The following is a 15,720-nucleotide window of genomic DNA, read 5'->3' on the forward strand; positions in this document are numbered from 1 at the left end:
GAAAGGGTTACTTCTGGAGGCATGGATTGGAAAGGGAAGCGGGACAGAATGTTTCCATTTATCATGATGGCACGATTGTACATATTTTTTTCTTTTGCATTTTCATGTGATCTCTACAGGGGCTAAGAATGTCTCCCTTCTCCCCGGCCACCCTGTGCTATACCGGTATCTCTCATTGTCTTACTGGACACAGGGGCAAAGGATTGCAAAGAGAGTGACATATAAGAAAAATATTCACAAGTGGGCAGTGAAACCCCTGAGAGGCACTGTTACTTTCGCATCCTGGTCAAGCTGAGCTGAAAAGGCTCTTGATATGCCTAGTCCGACCCTTCTTCTCCAACCCCTGTTGACAAATAGGGAAGCTGTGTCTTGGGGACATTAGCCGACGTGACTAACCTAACGCAACCAAACTTTGATGCAATTCTCAAGCTACCATTCCAAGTGTGCAAAAAGCACCACATCTTTGAACTTTTCCATGATTTACCATAATTTCTATTTTAAGTTTCCAGGGACTTAACCGTGACATTCAGGTTTTCCTCAGTCAACTCAGGGCTCTCCCAATCTCTCCATCCCCAGTAGTGTCTAAGTTGACTCTGTGACATCAGTCTACGTAAGCATCTGCTGACATGTCCAAAATCCCGTGCTGCCTTTAACTACAGATCCCCACAAGTGGCCCTAGAATTAACTTCTTCCTGATCTCGGGGCTTCCCTACACCCCCTCGCTTTCAGCTCTGTGCACACTGGAAAATCTGGCTACTCTAGAACCCCAGGAAGCTCTGCAGGGTGGTCTCGGGTCCTCTCCACCCAGGCAGAGCACACACCCAGTTCCGTTCTATTGCCAGGCCAGACTGGGGGCAGGAACGCCACAAGTCATGTCACCAAGAAGGAAGACGTGAGTCCTGACTCTCAATCCCTCCAAATTGGACCCGAGGTTTGCAAAGAGGAACAAGTTGCAGGACCCTTCTTGTAGGGAAACAGGCTCAAGAATTCCTTATACTTACATAAATGGTTTAAAAAGCTTAGGGTGGAAAGCTGCCACCACAGGGAGAAAGATATTATAAGCCAGAAATTATAACGGGATCACGAGTAACTTGTTGTATCACCTGCAGGAAACTACTTTCCATCTGGCACCAATATACTCTCGTGCTCTGATCACAACTTCAAACACCAGTTGACCCCCAGACCCTTTGCTTCTTACACACCCAAGTTAATGATTACTATCTGATTGTTTTCTTCGAGTTTACCACCTGTGTAAGATCTTGAGTGCTCAATAAATACAGAGAGGAAGCCCCTGTTCGGGGCTCTTGTCTCCTCCCAGACATTAGCCTCTCTCGTAATCAATTCTGCATCTGCTCTCTTGCTGGACAAGCGAGAACTCCAGACTTACAGTCCGCAACACCTTCTCGGGGACCCCCAGCGTCGGTTCCTTCCAGTTTCCCTCCTCTCTGCCCCAGATGGGGCAATGCTGCTTAGTTTCAGAGGTGTGCAGAAGGGGATGGAAGGGGATGGAAGGGGATGGGAGGGGATGGGAGGGGATAGGTCTCTACAGGAGACTGTTTTTCCACTTTAGCATCTTTCATCTGGATCTCAGCTTTTGAAACTCGAAGGTGCATTTATACTCTATTTCTGCAATGACAATCTCTCTTGAGACAGATGTGTTACATTTATCTGCTGCCTAACTTGGCCACAAAAAAGCCCCCAGAAAAACTGGACTGCAGAGCTCTGCAGTGACACCAACAGCCATGCTTTATAACTACATGTCAAAAGTCTACACTTTGTAAAATTCAATGCATCTCAACTCTGAGTATACTCAAAACCATTGAATTTTACACTTTAAACGGGTGAATTTTATGCTAGGTGAGTTATATCTCAATAAATCTATTTTAAAAAGGTGAAAAGGTTACAACAATGTGGGGATATTGTTCAAAGTTACTCTTTCCTTTTCCTTTTTCAACATCAATTTTACTTTGAGGGAAAAACATCTAATGCATCCGACCACATAAAACACCAATTCTCTCAACCCCACAAGCACCAACTCTCTATGTGCCTTATTCCTACAAGTTTCCAACACTTCCTCCAAATGTGGGAAGAGAGAAAATAATGAGTTTCATAAAAACGATTTGGAAACCTCATTTTTTTCCCCAGATTCCCGGGTGGAATTGATTTCCAGACTTGGCAGAAAGAAGCAAAAAAGTCATGTAGAGGGCAAATTCCAACAGGGGGATATATTAACTGGTTCTCAGAACCTAAAACTATCTCCTGCTGACAGTCCCTAGGATGCTTAAATAATAATTAGTATTAGACTTGTCCGTGTAGGTTTCTTACTAAACCTGCTGTGCACAGAGGCAGCTAGCGAATTCCGCTCCCCCTCCCCGCCCCCCCCAGAAGCCTCCCACGTATTTCCCTTCACATCCGATCGGTCAAAATCTTGATGTCTGTCCCAGCTTCGACCAATTACTCAACCAATCACTAGCCAGGAGGTGGAGCTCCATAACTGATGCGGCCCAATGAAGATCCAGATCCTGAGGCTGGGGCAGGGCCTAGCTAGGTACCGCGAAACCCAATGCTGGACAGACTGGGTTCTCTTAGCGAGGCAGAAGGGGGATGTGGCTGTGCAGAAACCCAAAGAAGGGGCTCTTCCAATGAGTAGGTGGTGAATCCAGTGAGCTGTGGAAAAATGCACCCCGCTAGGAGACAACGCCCTGGAGGTGTCCAGACCTGGGGGCAGGGAACCAGGTGCGCACCAGGTAAGATCTGGTTCCAAGAACCAAAGCCTTTATGCAGGAAAATAGCTACTGTTAACTCTCTCCACCCTTGCTGGGGGCAAGGACTTAGACTGGCTTACAACATACTTACTAATGACGGGAGTGGGGGGGGGCGCTTTACGGTAAAAATGCATGGCCAACATCATCTAAACGAAAGACTCAAAGCACACATCACCAGCAATGAGACAAATTGAAAGAATGTGCTTCCTGATTGGATGCAACGAGAACTCAGCATCGCTTTTGGATATTTCCGCCAAAGATGCAAAACCTGACTCTAATAATGGAAAGTATCAGAAACATCCGAAATGAGGGGCATTTTACTTTCTATGCCTTTCAAAAGTACCAGGGTCATAAAGGAGAGCGGAATTGTTCTATATTAAAGGAAACTAGAGAGGCATGGCAAGTGACTGAAACTGGATCTTTTTTCTATAAAAGACAAATTTTCTTGGGCAATTGGCAAAACTTGTTGGGGGCCTGAAGATAATAGGAATGTGTCAGTGTGAACTTCCTGATTCGAATGGTATTGTGGCCATGCAGAAGCATGTCCTTATTTGTAGGAAATACAAATATTTGGGTGTGATAAAGCAACATGTCAGCAATTTATTCACAGAGGTTTCGAAAAAAAAAATTCTTTGCCCTGTATTTGCAGATTTTCTTTAAAATTAAAATCATTTTCAGAGTTTAAAAAAAAACTGGTGACACTCTGGTGTCAGGAAGAAATTCATATCTGTTGCAAAAAGATGGGGCGCCTGGCTGGCTCAGTCAGTTAAGCATCCAACTTCGGCTCAGGTTATGATCTCGCGGTTTGTGGGTTCCAGCCCCGTGTCCAGCTCTGTGCTGACAATTCAGAGCCTGGAGCCTGCTTCGGATTCTGTGTTTCCCTCTCTCTCTCTGCCCCTCTCCCGCTTGCTCTCTCTCTCAAAAATAAATAAAAGCATTAAAAATTAAAAAAAAAAAAAAAAAAAGAATAACCAGTAACACATACTGAGAGTTTACTATGTGCCAGACTCTGTTCTGAGCACTTTACATGTATGAACTCACAACAACCTTGTGAGATATAGGTTGCAATTATTCTCTTTCACAAATGAGGAAATCTGGGCACCGAAAGGTTAGGTAACTTGCCCAAGGTCACACAGCTGGTAAGCGGCTGGCTGAGATTTGAACCCAGTCATTCTGGTTCAAGCTCCCTTGCCTTTAACCACCATAGTCTCCTCGATGGTCTTTTTCAGGCCAGTAACCTTAATTAACACTGTCAGCCCAACAACTCTATTTTTCTCCAACTGGGAACTCTCCCTTAGATATTGTATCTAACTGCTTACTCAGTAGCTCCACTTGGGCGCACACACAATAATATCTCAAACTCAGCATTTCAAAAACTTACCTACTCGCCCCCCACCCCCACCCCAAACCTGCTCCAGCCACAGCCTTCCCCATTTCAGTTCATGGCAACTTCATTCCTCCAGGGGTTTGAGCCAAAAATCTGCGAGGCATCCCTGACTCCTCTCTTCGCTCATCTCACAACCTTTCTATCAGGAAACTGTGTTAACGCTACCTTAAAATGTATCCAGAAACCGACCCTGTCTCTCCGTCTCTACTACCTGAGTTCACCCACCATCCTCTTTCCTGAATGGCTGCAATTAGCTCCTCACTGGCCTCCCTGCTTCTGCCCTTGCCTCGCTCATCCATGCTCGATACAGTCAGCAGCGGAGCCTTTCTTTTTTATCTTATTTATTTTGAGAGAGAGAGGCTCCGGAGGTCAGGCTGCAAGTTCTTACAAAGATCCCACTGTGTCCTCATGGGAGCCCCTTCCCGTCTGTCTCACTTTCCCGCGTGTAAACCCGAAATGCTGCTTACCTCGCCGCCACCGGGTGCTGCGTTTGGTCCCTGCGGTTGGTCCCTGCGGTTGGTCTCTGCGTTTGGTAGGAGGACTGCCGCAGGGCGCACTCAGAAGTGCCCCAGGGTCACGTGTTCTCAACCGAAGGGCTGGAAGGGGTCTTTACAGGTGTAGGAATAAGGGGGCGGGAACTAGGATGGGGGCGGGAACTAGGATGGGGGCGGGAACTTGGGTCGGGGGCGGGGATAATCCTGGCAAAAATCTCCAAATGCCCCTCTGTTTAGGGGTGTGGCTTTCTTAGCGTCCTTTTCTTCTGCGAACGTTTCCTCCCACGTCCTCCTGTGTTGCCGTAGCGGTTTCATGACCAGTTTGTGGAACAAATCGTTGAGTACATTCGCACGCATGTACCACGGTGCTCTGAGGATAAAGTTCGAATTTATGGAAAAAGGGTTAAACATTTCTGGTTTCTGAAAAGGAAAAAAAAATATTTTGAGAGAGAGAGAGAGAGCAGTGGGCTTGAACCCATGAACCGTGAAATCACGACCGGAGGGGAAATCAAGAGTCAGCAGCTTAACCAACCGAGCCCCCCAGGCACCCAGCGGAAGATCCTTTTATTTTATTTTTTTTAACATGAAATTTATTGTCAAAGTGTTTTCCATACAACAACCAGAGCTCATCCCAACAGGGCCCTCCTCAGTGCCCATCACCCACCCTCCCTTCCCTCCCACCCCCCATCAACCCTCAGTTTATTCTCAGTTTTTAAGAGTCTCTTATGCTTTGGCTCTCTCCCTCTTTTTTTTTTCCTTCCCCTCCTCCATGGTCTTCTGTTAAGTTTCTCAGGATCCACATAAGAGTGAAAACATATGGTATCTGGTTTTCTCTGTATGACTTATTCCATTTAGCATAACACTCTCCAGTTCCATCCACGTTGCTACAAAAGGCCATATTTCATTCTTTCTCATTGCCAAGCAGTATTCCATTGTGTATATGAACCACAATTTCTTTATCCATTCATCAGTTGATGGACATTTAGGATCTTTCCATAATTTGGCTATTGTTGAAAGTGCTGCTATACACATTGGGGTACCAGTACCAAAAAATTAAAAATAGATCTTCCCTATGACCCAGCAATAGCACTGCTAGGAATTTACCCAAGGGATACAGGAGTGCTGATGCATAGGGGCAGAGGATCCTTTTAAAACAATAGTTAGATCTTGTCCTTCCTCTGCCCAAAACCTTGCAATAGCTGCTCTTGTCACTGAGAATCAACACTTAGGTCCTTCCCTTGGTCCCTGTGGCTTCTCACCATCCACTCACCTCATCCCCCTTTTGTCATTCCATATTTTTTCCCCTAAGACTGATCACTTTCTGACATACTGCACAATTTATTGCATATTGCCTGTCTCCCCACACGCATACCCTTGAACTATATGCTGTCTACAAGAGCCTCATTTGAATTCTAAGGACATATGTAGATTAAAAGTGAAAGGGTGGAGGGTTGCCTGGGTGGCTCAGTCGGTTTAAGCCTCCAACTCTTGGTTTCTGATCAGGTCATGATCTTATGGTTCATGGGATTCTCTCTTCCTCTCTCTGTACCTCCCCTGCTCACTTGCTCGCTCTCAAAATACATAAACATTAAAAAATAATAAAAATAAATATAAAATAAAAAAGTGGAAAAAGTTATTCCATGCAAATGGGAACCTAAAGAGAGTAGGGTAGCCATACTTATATCAGATAAAATAGACTTTCAGAAAAAAAAAGTTACAAGAGACAAAGAAAGTCATTATACGATGAGAAAAGAAGCAATCCATCAGGAAGATATGACAATTAAAAATACACATGCACCTAACATTTGAGGTCTTAAATATATGACACATTGAGGAACCTCACTATCCCACTTTCATTTATGGATAGAACACCAAGACAGAATATCAGAGGACTTGAACAACACTATAGACCAAATGGACCTTACAGACGTACACAGAACACCGTACCCAATGACAACAGAACACACAATCTTCTCAAGCACGTGTGGAACATTCTCCAGGTTAGATCACATACTAAGCCACAAACTCAGTCTTAACAAACTTATGATTAAATCATGCAAAGTATCTTTGCTGACCACAACAAAATGAAATTAGAAATCGACAGCAGAGAGAAAACAGGAAAATCCACCAATCTGCAGAAATTAAACACCTCATCCTTAAATAACCAATGAATCAAAGAAGAAATCACAAAGGATGTGAAAATGTCTGGAGACAAATGAAAACAAAACCACAACATGCCAAAATTCATGGGATACAGTGAAAACAGTACTAAAAATTAAGTTTATAGTGGTAGATGTACTTACACTAGAAAAGAAGAAAGATCTCATATCAACCACCTAACTTTATATCTCACCGAATTAGAAGAGAACAAAATCAATCCAAAATTAATAAAAGGAAGAGAATAATAAAGTGTGCAGCAGAGATAAATGCAATAGAAAAAGAAAAAAAAAACAACAGGAAAAGAAATCAATGAGACCAAGAATTAATTTTTTGAAAAGATCAACAAAATCAACATACCTTTCGATGGACAAAGAAAGATAAAAGTCTCAACTAAAATTAGAAAATAAAGAGAGGGGGCGCCTGGGTGGCGCAGTCGGTTAAGCGTCCGACTTCAGCCAGGTCACGATCTCGCGGTCCGTGAGTTCGAGCCCCGCGTCAGGCTCTGGGCTGATGGCTCGGAGCCTGGAGCCTGTTTCCGATTCTGTGTCTCCCTCTCTCTCTGCCCCTCCCCCGTTCATGCTCTGTCTCTCTCTGTCCCAAAAATAAATAAAAACGTTGAAAAAAAAAAAAGATTGTTTAAAAAAAAAAAAAGAAAAGAGAGAGGACGTTACAACTGATGTCACTGAATCAAAAAGATTATAAGAGACTACTATGAACAATTATATGCCAACAAATTGGGTAAACTGGAAGAAATGGGTAAGTTTTTTACAAACATAAAACCTACCAATCCTGAATTACACTGAACTAAAAATCTGAACAGAGTAACAACTCTGTAAAAAGAATGAAACAATGAGAACGAAGCAATAATCAAAAACCTCCCAACAAAGAAAAAGCCCAGAACCAGATGGCATCACTGGAGAATCCTTTCAAACATTTAAACATGAATCCTTCTCAAACTCTTTAAAGAAAAAATTGAAGAGGAAAGGACACTTCCAAATTCGTGATATGAGGTCAGCATTACTGATACCAAAACCAGATGAAGATAACAACAAAAAACTACAAAGCAATATCTCTGTTGAATATTGGTACAAAAATCCTCAACAAAATACTAGCAAAGCAAACCAAACAGTATATTGAAAGCATTATACACTATGACCAACTGAGATTTGTACCTGGAATACAAAGATGGTTCAACATATGAAATGTTATAAATGTTACATTAACAAAATGAAGGACAAATACCACATGATCTTCTCCATCAAGGCAGAAAGAACACTTAACAAAATCAACACCCTTTCATGATAAAAACACTCAACAAACTAAGAACAGAAGGAAATCCTCAACATAATAAAAGCCTAACATCACATTCAATGGTAAAAGAGTGAAAGATTTTCCCCTAAGGTCAAGAACAAGGATGCCCTTCTAACTGGAAGATCAATTAGATAAGAAAAAGAAATAATAAAACGCATCTAAATTGGAAAAAAAAAAGAAAGGAAAATTATTTCTATTCTCAAATGACATGATTTTACTTACAAAAAGCCATAAAGATTACACACACACACACACACACACACACACACACACACACACACACCCCTTACTTACAACTAAGAAATGAGTTCATTCAACAAAGTTACAAGGTACAAAATCAACATACAGTAACCAGCTGCATTTCTATAAACTAATAGTGACCAATCAAAAATTAAAAAAGGAATTTTAGGGGGCGCCTGGGTGGCGCAGTCGGTTAAGCGTCCGACTTCAGCCAGGTCACGATCTCGCGGTCCGTGAGTTCGAGCCCCGCATCGGGCTCTGGGCTGATGGCTCAGAGCCTGGAGCCTGTTTCCAATTCTGTGTCTCCCTCTCTCTCTGCCCCTCCCCTGTTCATGCTCTGTCTCTCTCTGTCCCAAAAATAAATAAATGTTGAAAAAAAAAAAATTTTTAAAAAGGAATTTTAGAAAACAATTACTTGTACTATTGCATCAAAAAAGATAAAATACTTATGAATAAGCTTAACCAAGGAGGTGAAAGAAAGTCCAATACAGTGAAAACTTCAAAATGTGCTAAAAGAAATTAAAGATACAATTAAATGGAAAGACATTCCATGCTCCTGGATTAAAAGACTTAATATTGTTAAAATGGCCATACTGACCAAAGCACTTTACAGATTCAGTGAAATTCCTATTAAAATCCCAATGGCATTTTTTTTCAGAAATAGAAAAAAACTTTTTTTTTTAATTTTTTTAACGTTTTTATTTATTTATTTATTTATTTATTTTTGAGACAGGGAGAGACAGAGCATGAACAGGGGAGGGTCAGAGAGAGGGAGACACAGAATCCAAAACAGGCTCCAGGCTCTGAGCTGTCAGCACAGAGCCCGACGTGGGGCTCGAACTCACGGACCGCGAGATCATGGCCTGAGCCGAAGTCGGCCGCTCAACCGACTGAGCCACCCAGGCGCCCAGAAAAAAACATTTTAAACATTCATATGGAATCTCGAGGGACCCTGAATAACGAAAACTATGTTGAAAATGAAGGACAAAGGTGACGAACTCACACTTCCTGATTCCGAAACATACCACAAAGCAACAGTATTCACAACAGTGCGGTAGTGGTGTAAAGACAGATATATTGACCAAACACAATAGAATAGAGACCCCAGAAATAAACCCTCCCATATACAGCCAAGTGATTTTTGACAAGGTTGCCAAGACCACTCAACGGGGGAAGGATAGGTTCTTCAACAAATGATGGTGGGGAAAGTGGATTCCCACATGCAAAAGAATGAACCTGGATGCTTACACTGTGAACAAAAATTAACCAAAAAAAAAAAAAAAAGAGATTAAGACCTAACTATAGGACCTAAATCTATAAACTTCTAGAGAAAAACATGGGGGAAAGCTTCATGAGGTTTGACAATGATCTTTTGGGTGACACCAAAGCCGAGACAACAGAAGCAAAACTGGCCAACGGAACTACATCAAACCTGGAAACTTCTGTGCATCAGGGTGCCTGACTGACTCAGTCAGTGGAGCATGCAACTCTTGATCTCAGGTCGTGAGTTCAAGCCCCATGTTGGGTAGAGAGATTACGTTAAAAAAAATTTTTTTATGACATAGGTGGTGTTTTAATGATTCCAAGAAACCTGTTTGTAATGTAAGAGCCTGTATTATCAGCTTTGAGCTTTTTCTGGAAGGTAGAGCACTGAGGAATGTAGTGTGTGGTGACGAGTAGCATGTACTCAATAAATGTGTGTTGGAAAAGTAATTGAAATCATGGGAGATCCAGTCAATCCTGGTCCCAGTCCTAACTCTTCCACCAGCTGTGTGAGCACAGGCAGGTCACTGAACCTCTCAACCCTGCTTTTAAAAATGAGGGTAACCGGGGCGCCTGGGTGGCGCAGCCGGTTAAGCGTCTGACTTCAGCCAGGTCACGCTCTCGCGGTCCGTGAGTTCAAGCCCCGCGTCAGGCTCTGGGCTGATGGCTCAGAGCCTGGAGCCTGTTTCCGATTCTGTGTCTCCCTCTCTCTCTCTGCCCCTCCCCCGTTCATGCTCTGTCTCTCTCTGTCCCAAAAATAAATAAACGTTGAAAAAAAAAATTTTAAAAAAATGAGGGTAACCACTTGAGGACTTGTTGTGTGGATTCAATGTTATTGCATTTACACACTTAGCTCTGTGTAGAGCATGCACCAGAGACTCAATCACAGGCCCTTGTCTGGGTTCAAAGGAGCCTGGGTGGGTGGGTCTGCTGCTGTCAGTCTCTGTGCTACGAGGGGGCTCAGATGCTGGGCAGTCAGAAGGAATGTCAACCCTCCACTCCGTCATCTGATGCTTCCATCAACCCTGCAGGCAGGACGTGTTTTCCCATCTCACAGATGAAGCATCAAGGGCATTCAGGACTTTGAGTGTCCCCCAGGCAGGAGATGACAGAATTTGATGTGAATCAGGCTTGACTCTAGAGCCACCAAAACTTGCCCTCTGCCTGTGTGGCATAGAGAACACTCATCACCATGGCTTTGGAAATCAGACCTCAGGTCCTCAGGCAGCCCCTGTCCACGTGTGTGAATCCTGGCGTCTGGTCAGATGGGTTAAATGATAGCAGGGTCTGGTCTCTTATACCTGAGCTTATCTACACTTCCTGATTGATAGTCATTTCACAAAATCATGGCAGCTCTCACTCGTGCATGGGCCATGAATATGATATCCCAAATAAAGCTTCAAGTTGTAGAAGGAAAAATATACTCCCTTGGCTTACAGAGTATTTATTGCTTTTTGTGAGCAGGACCTTGACCTACATCTGTTATATTCTATATCCCCTAAGAGCCACTCTATGGATTTGAGGTGTTGGAAGAGGTCATCAAAAAGACATGACCACTGGCTGACCCGTGAGCTGGACCCAGGCAATTGGAGGCTCCTCACTCCCTCCCCAGTCGTGGAAATGTGTGTTCCACCTGCCTTCTCCACTCCCAGAAGCTGTCCCAGGGGTACAGCCTTGAGACAGAAATATGCCTAATATTTGGGACCTTTGCAGAGAGCTGTTACTGATTTCTAATTCAGTCTCTTGTGGTCAAAAGACAGATTCTGTAATTTCTCTCCTGTTCAATTAATTCATCTTGTTGTATGGACCAAACATGGTCTATCTCCATGAATGGTCCATATGGACTTGAACAAAACATGGATTTGCTGGCGTGGGGTGAAGTGCTGTAGAAATGACACTTTGGTCAAGTTGGGCGGTGATGTTCAAATCTTTCCATTCCTGCTTTTTTTTTCTCTGTTCCCTTGATTAGTGATGGACGAGTACTGAAATCTCAAATGTAAATTGTCAATTTTTGTATTTCTCTCTTTGGTTCTATCAATTTTCACTTTATCCATGCTCGAACATATTGATTAGGTGAAAACAGAGTTAGGATTATGATGTCCTCTTGACGAATTGGCCCTTTATTTGTGTATGAAACATTCCTTATCCTGAAGTCTAATTTCATGAAAATATGGACATTGCTTTTTTTTATGCTAAGTGTTGCATGGTCTCTTTTAGTCCAATTATTTCTTTGTAACTTACTTGTGTCCGTTTTTTTTTTTTACTTTTTTTTAAATTTTATTTTTTATTTTTTAAAATTTACATCCAAATTAGTCAGCATAGAGTGCCACAGTGATTTCAGGAGTAGATTCCCCAGTGCCCCTTACCCATTTAGCCCATCCCCCTCCTCCCACAACCCCTCCCCTAACCCTCAGTTTGTTCTCCAGATTTACGAGTCTCTTCTGTTTTGTCCCCCTCCCGGTTTTTATCATATTTTTGTTTCCCTCTCTTACCCTAACAAAGAAAAAAGAAGACATCTACACACACTAAGCTTTGAGAGGAGTCAAAGCAGCCAGACATCGCCAGGCACTGAATGATTATATATACAGAATTCAAGAACCAGCAAAACCAATCTACGGCCATAGAAATCAGATTGTTGGTTGCCTATGAGGCCACAGTGCTGTGCGCCCATCCCGGCCTATTAATAACCAAATGTTGTGGTAGGACTCACCCTTGTGGCTCTTCTTACGATTGCAAGATGCACTTTAGCGACAACCATCGGGACACTTTGAAAACATACAAAGGTTTATTACTTAGGACACCTGGGGCCACACAGCAAGGTCACAGGAAGAAAGCGAGTGCTGCGCAGGGGCCAGGAGTTCTGTTTTTCTTGGGGACAGGGGTGGGGGGGGCTAGGCTTGGAGGGCTCACTCTTTTTTGGTGAATTTAAAACAGGAATTTCAGGGCGCCTGGGTGGCTTGGTCGGTTAAGCATCTGACTTTGGCTCAGGTCATGATCTCACGGTCCGTGAGTTCGAGCCCCGCGTCGGGCTGTGTGCTGACAGCTCAGAGCCTGGAGCCTGTTTCAGATTCTGTGTCTCCCTCTCTCTCTGCCCCTCCCCTGTTCATGCTCTGTCTCTGTCTCAAAAACAAACATTAAAACAGGAATTTCAAGGGGGAAAGTGAATAGGCAAGAGGACCTGAGGGTCAGTTACGGAAATTGACCAAAGTCTCTAAAACAAAGGAGTCCGTGGGGGGAGGTGGCCTGGCTCTTTACCCAGCCCTGGGGCTGGCATTGTGTTTATTTGAGATGTGGATGCCTCTTTGAAACGGATGCCTTCGCAATCAAAGCCTAAGTCGGGCAGTTGCATTACAAAAGAGAAAAAAAAGCAACAATTGTCAGTTCACAACCCTCTGGGGAACGCCCTGGGTGTAATCTGAAACTGGCCCCCAAATGCACCCAGGGCTCGGAGAGGCTGAAGAGACCGGCAGGCCACCCCAGCCTGGCTGGTTTAATGAGCAAAAGGAACTTACATACCAGGCTTGTCTTGGGCAGCAGCAGGACAAAGAGATTCCCCGCATTCCACTGCCAACACTTAAAAGTTTCTATAGCGATCTTGGCTGCGTTAGACACAGGTGTCATACAGATGTTCTCAACACCACGTCACTAACTCGTCGCTTGGAGCAGCCTCTGGGAGCGGGGAAAGGCAAGTGGAACCCATATTCCAAGGACAGGAGGAGGTATGGAGTTTCCCAGTGCCCAGGTCCAGTTCAGGGGTCAATGGGTGGTCACATCCTTCCGATGACCTTCCCCGACTTCCTGAAAACACATACCTGCTGTCGGCTTGGGTGGCTCACACTCCCACTGCACTTGCCAGTTGCCGCGGACAGAATGTGTACCCCGCCCCCCAGATTCTTATGCTGAAGTCTACTCCCCAGTGTGATGGTGGTAGGAGGTGGGGTCTTTGGGGGGTGACTAGGTGCTGAGTGAGGGAGTCCTCAAGAATGGAATTAGTGCCACTGTGAGAAGAGACAGGAGACAGTTTGCTCCCCCTACAAAACTGTCAGGGCTTTACACAGAGATTGAATGGGAAGGATCAAGAAGGAACCTTGTATGTCTCATGGTGGTGACTACACGGGTGCACATAGACATAAAAAGTCTAAAAATTCAGTGAGCCGCGCGTAATATTTGTGCAGTTGCATACAGCACAACACATGTCGTACGTCAATAAAACCTTCAAACAACACCAACAAGCATGTCATGGGATCTGACGTGAAACAGGAAAAGGAAACAAGAAAGGCAAACGATGCTGTAGAACAGGACAAGTTGCAAATAGCAGAAAGTCAGGTTCAGGGACCCCAGAGGCTTCATTATATATTTTTTTAACATTTTATTTATTTTTGAGACAGGGAGAGACAGAGCATGAACAGGGGAGGGTCAGAGAGAGGGAGACACAGAATCTGAAACAGGCTCCAGGCTCTGAGCTGTCAGCACACAGCCCGACGCGGGGCTCGAACTCACGGACCGAGAGATCATGACCTGAGCTGAAGTCGGCCGCTTAACCGACGGAGCCACCCAGGCACCCCGAGCCTTCATTATTAAGGAGACATCAAATCCTTCCTCCTAAATGAAGAGAATGGCAAAAATGATGCGAGGTGACTTCCAAGGTTAGGCCATAAAAAGCCATGCATCCCTGATGTCTTCCCCGGGTAATTGTGGGATTTGGTGCTTACTTAGAGAACACTGGAAATCCTCACTGCCTTAGCGCCCAAGTTCACTGCTAGCTCCTAGAGAATCAGGAATCTGCAAAACACACAGGAACTACCACCAGTGATGACAGCTGCTTGTGGATTACAGGTGGTTTATGGAGGAGAGTCTGAGGACCTCTGCAAACTTCACGTTCACATCTGCTCCTGCCCCGGCTCTGCCTTTCTCCATTTCTAGAGAAGGAAACCAGCCATGCCTCTCCTCTTCCACCTTCCAATTCTAATGCACGCACCTCTCCTCGGCAGAACCCAATCCAAAGCAAGGAGTTCTAGAAAATGCGGTTCCCAGGCTTCCAGTCCTCTGATAAGGAGGAGAACAGAGAAAGGAATGGAGATGAAGACTGACTGCAAAAACACCAGTATGGCTGGGGCGCCTGGGTGGCCCAGTCGGTTGAGCATCCGACTTTGGCTCAGGTCATGACCTTGCAGTTGGCGAGTTGGACAGGACTAATATTATTGAAGCACTTGCTTGCGCATTTTTCTCTGTCCCTATAGTCTCATCCCTTCCAAGCAGCTCTGTCCCTTATCAAAACTGGACCTTGAGACTTGTTGTCTCAGGGAAGGGGCGGGAGTGAATCCAGCTAGAACAAAGAAGATCACGAGTTCAGAAGAGGGCCGAAGTTAGGAAAGTCCCTACAGAAGAAAACAGGGGGACTGCCTCCCCTCATGACTTCAGTGGAGGGTGACAAGAGAAAGAGGGAAAAGGGCAGGAGTTGAGGTGCCAGGGGCCCGGCACCGCCAGTCCCTGGGGTCAGAACTCTGGGCTGGAGTGGGAAGGGAATATAGAAGCCTCAGGTATGTTTAGAGATTCCTAGAGCAGAAAGGACCATGGCCCGGCTCCCACGGTGTCCAGGAGGCCACAGGGGCCATGTCCAACCTGGCTTCCGAGAAGCAGATAGGCAACAGTGCCGGAATTGAATGTGTCCAAAAGTGGTGACTATGGTCAACCCTCAGGAAAGTGGTATCTGGGAGCCCTACAGAGGAGACTTTGAATCCTGTGAATTCCGCACCCTGTGGATGCCGTGGTCGATAAATTACCAGTAGGTCCACAATTCTTCACCCCCTCCCCACATCCACACCCTCGGCAATATAACTTTACAGCTCCTCCTATCAAGAGGTGGAGTCTATTTTCCATCCCTTGAATCTGGTCCGGTCTATGACTTGCTCTGGCCAAAAGCTGGACCAAAGAAGCGACACTACACCTTGCAACTCCTGCCGCCTCTCAACGCCGCCCCTCTCGTGTGAACAAGCCAGACTAGCCTCCTGGAGAATAAGAGACCACATGGAGCAGAGCTGAGGTGGTCCAGGCGACAGTCAGCCAACGCCAGCAGAGAAGAGTTCCTAGCCAGCCTGCT

This window comes from Puma concolor, chromosome A3 (genome assembly GCF_028749965.1).
Source record: "Puma concolor isolate L17-30 chromosome A3, mPumCon1.1.hap2, whole genome shotgun sequence".
Lineage (NCBI taxonomy): Eukaryota > Metazoa > Chordata > Mammalia > Carnivora > Felidae > Puma > Puma concolor.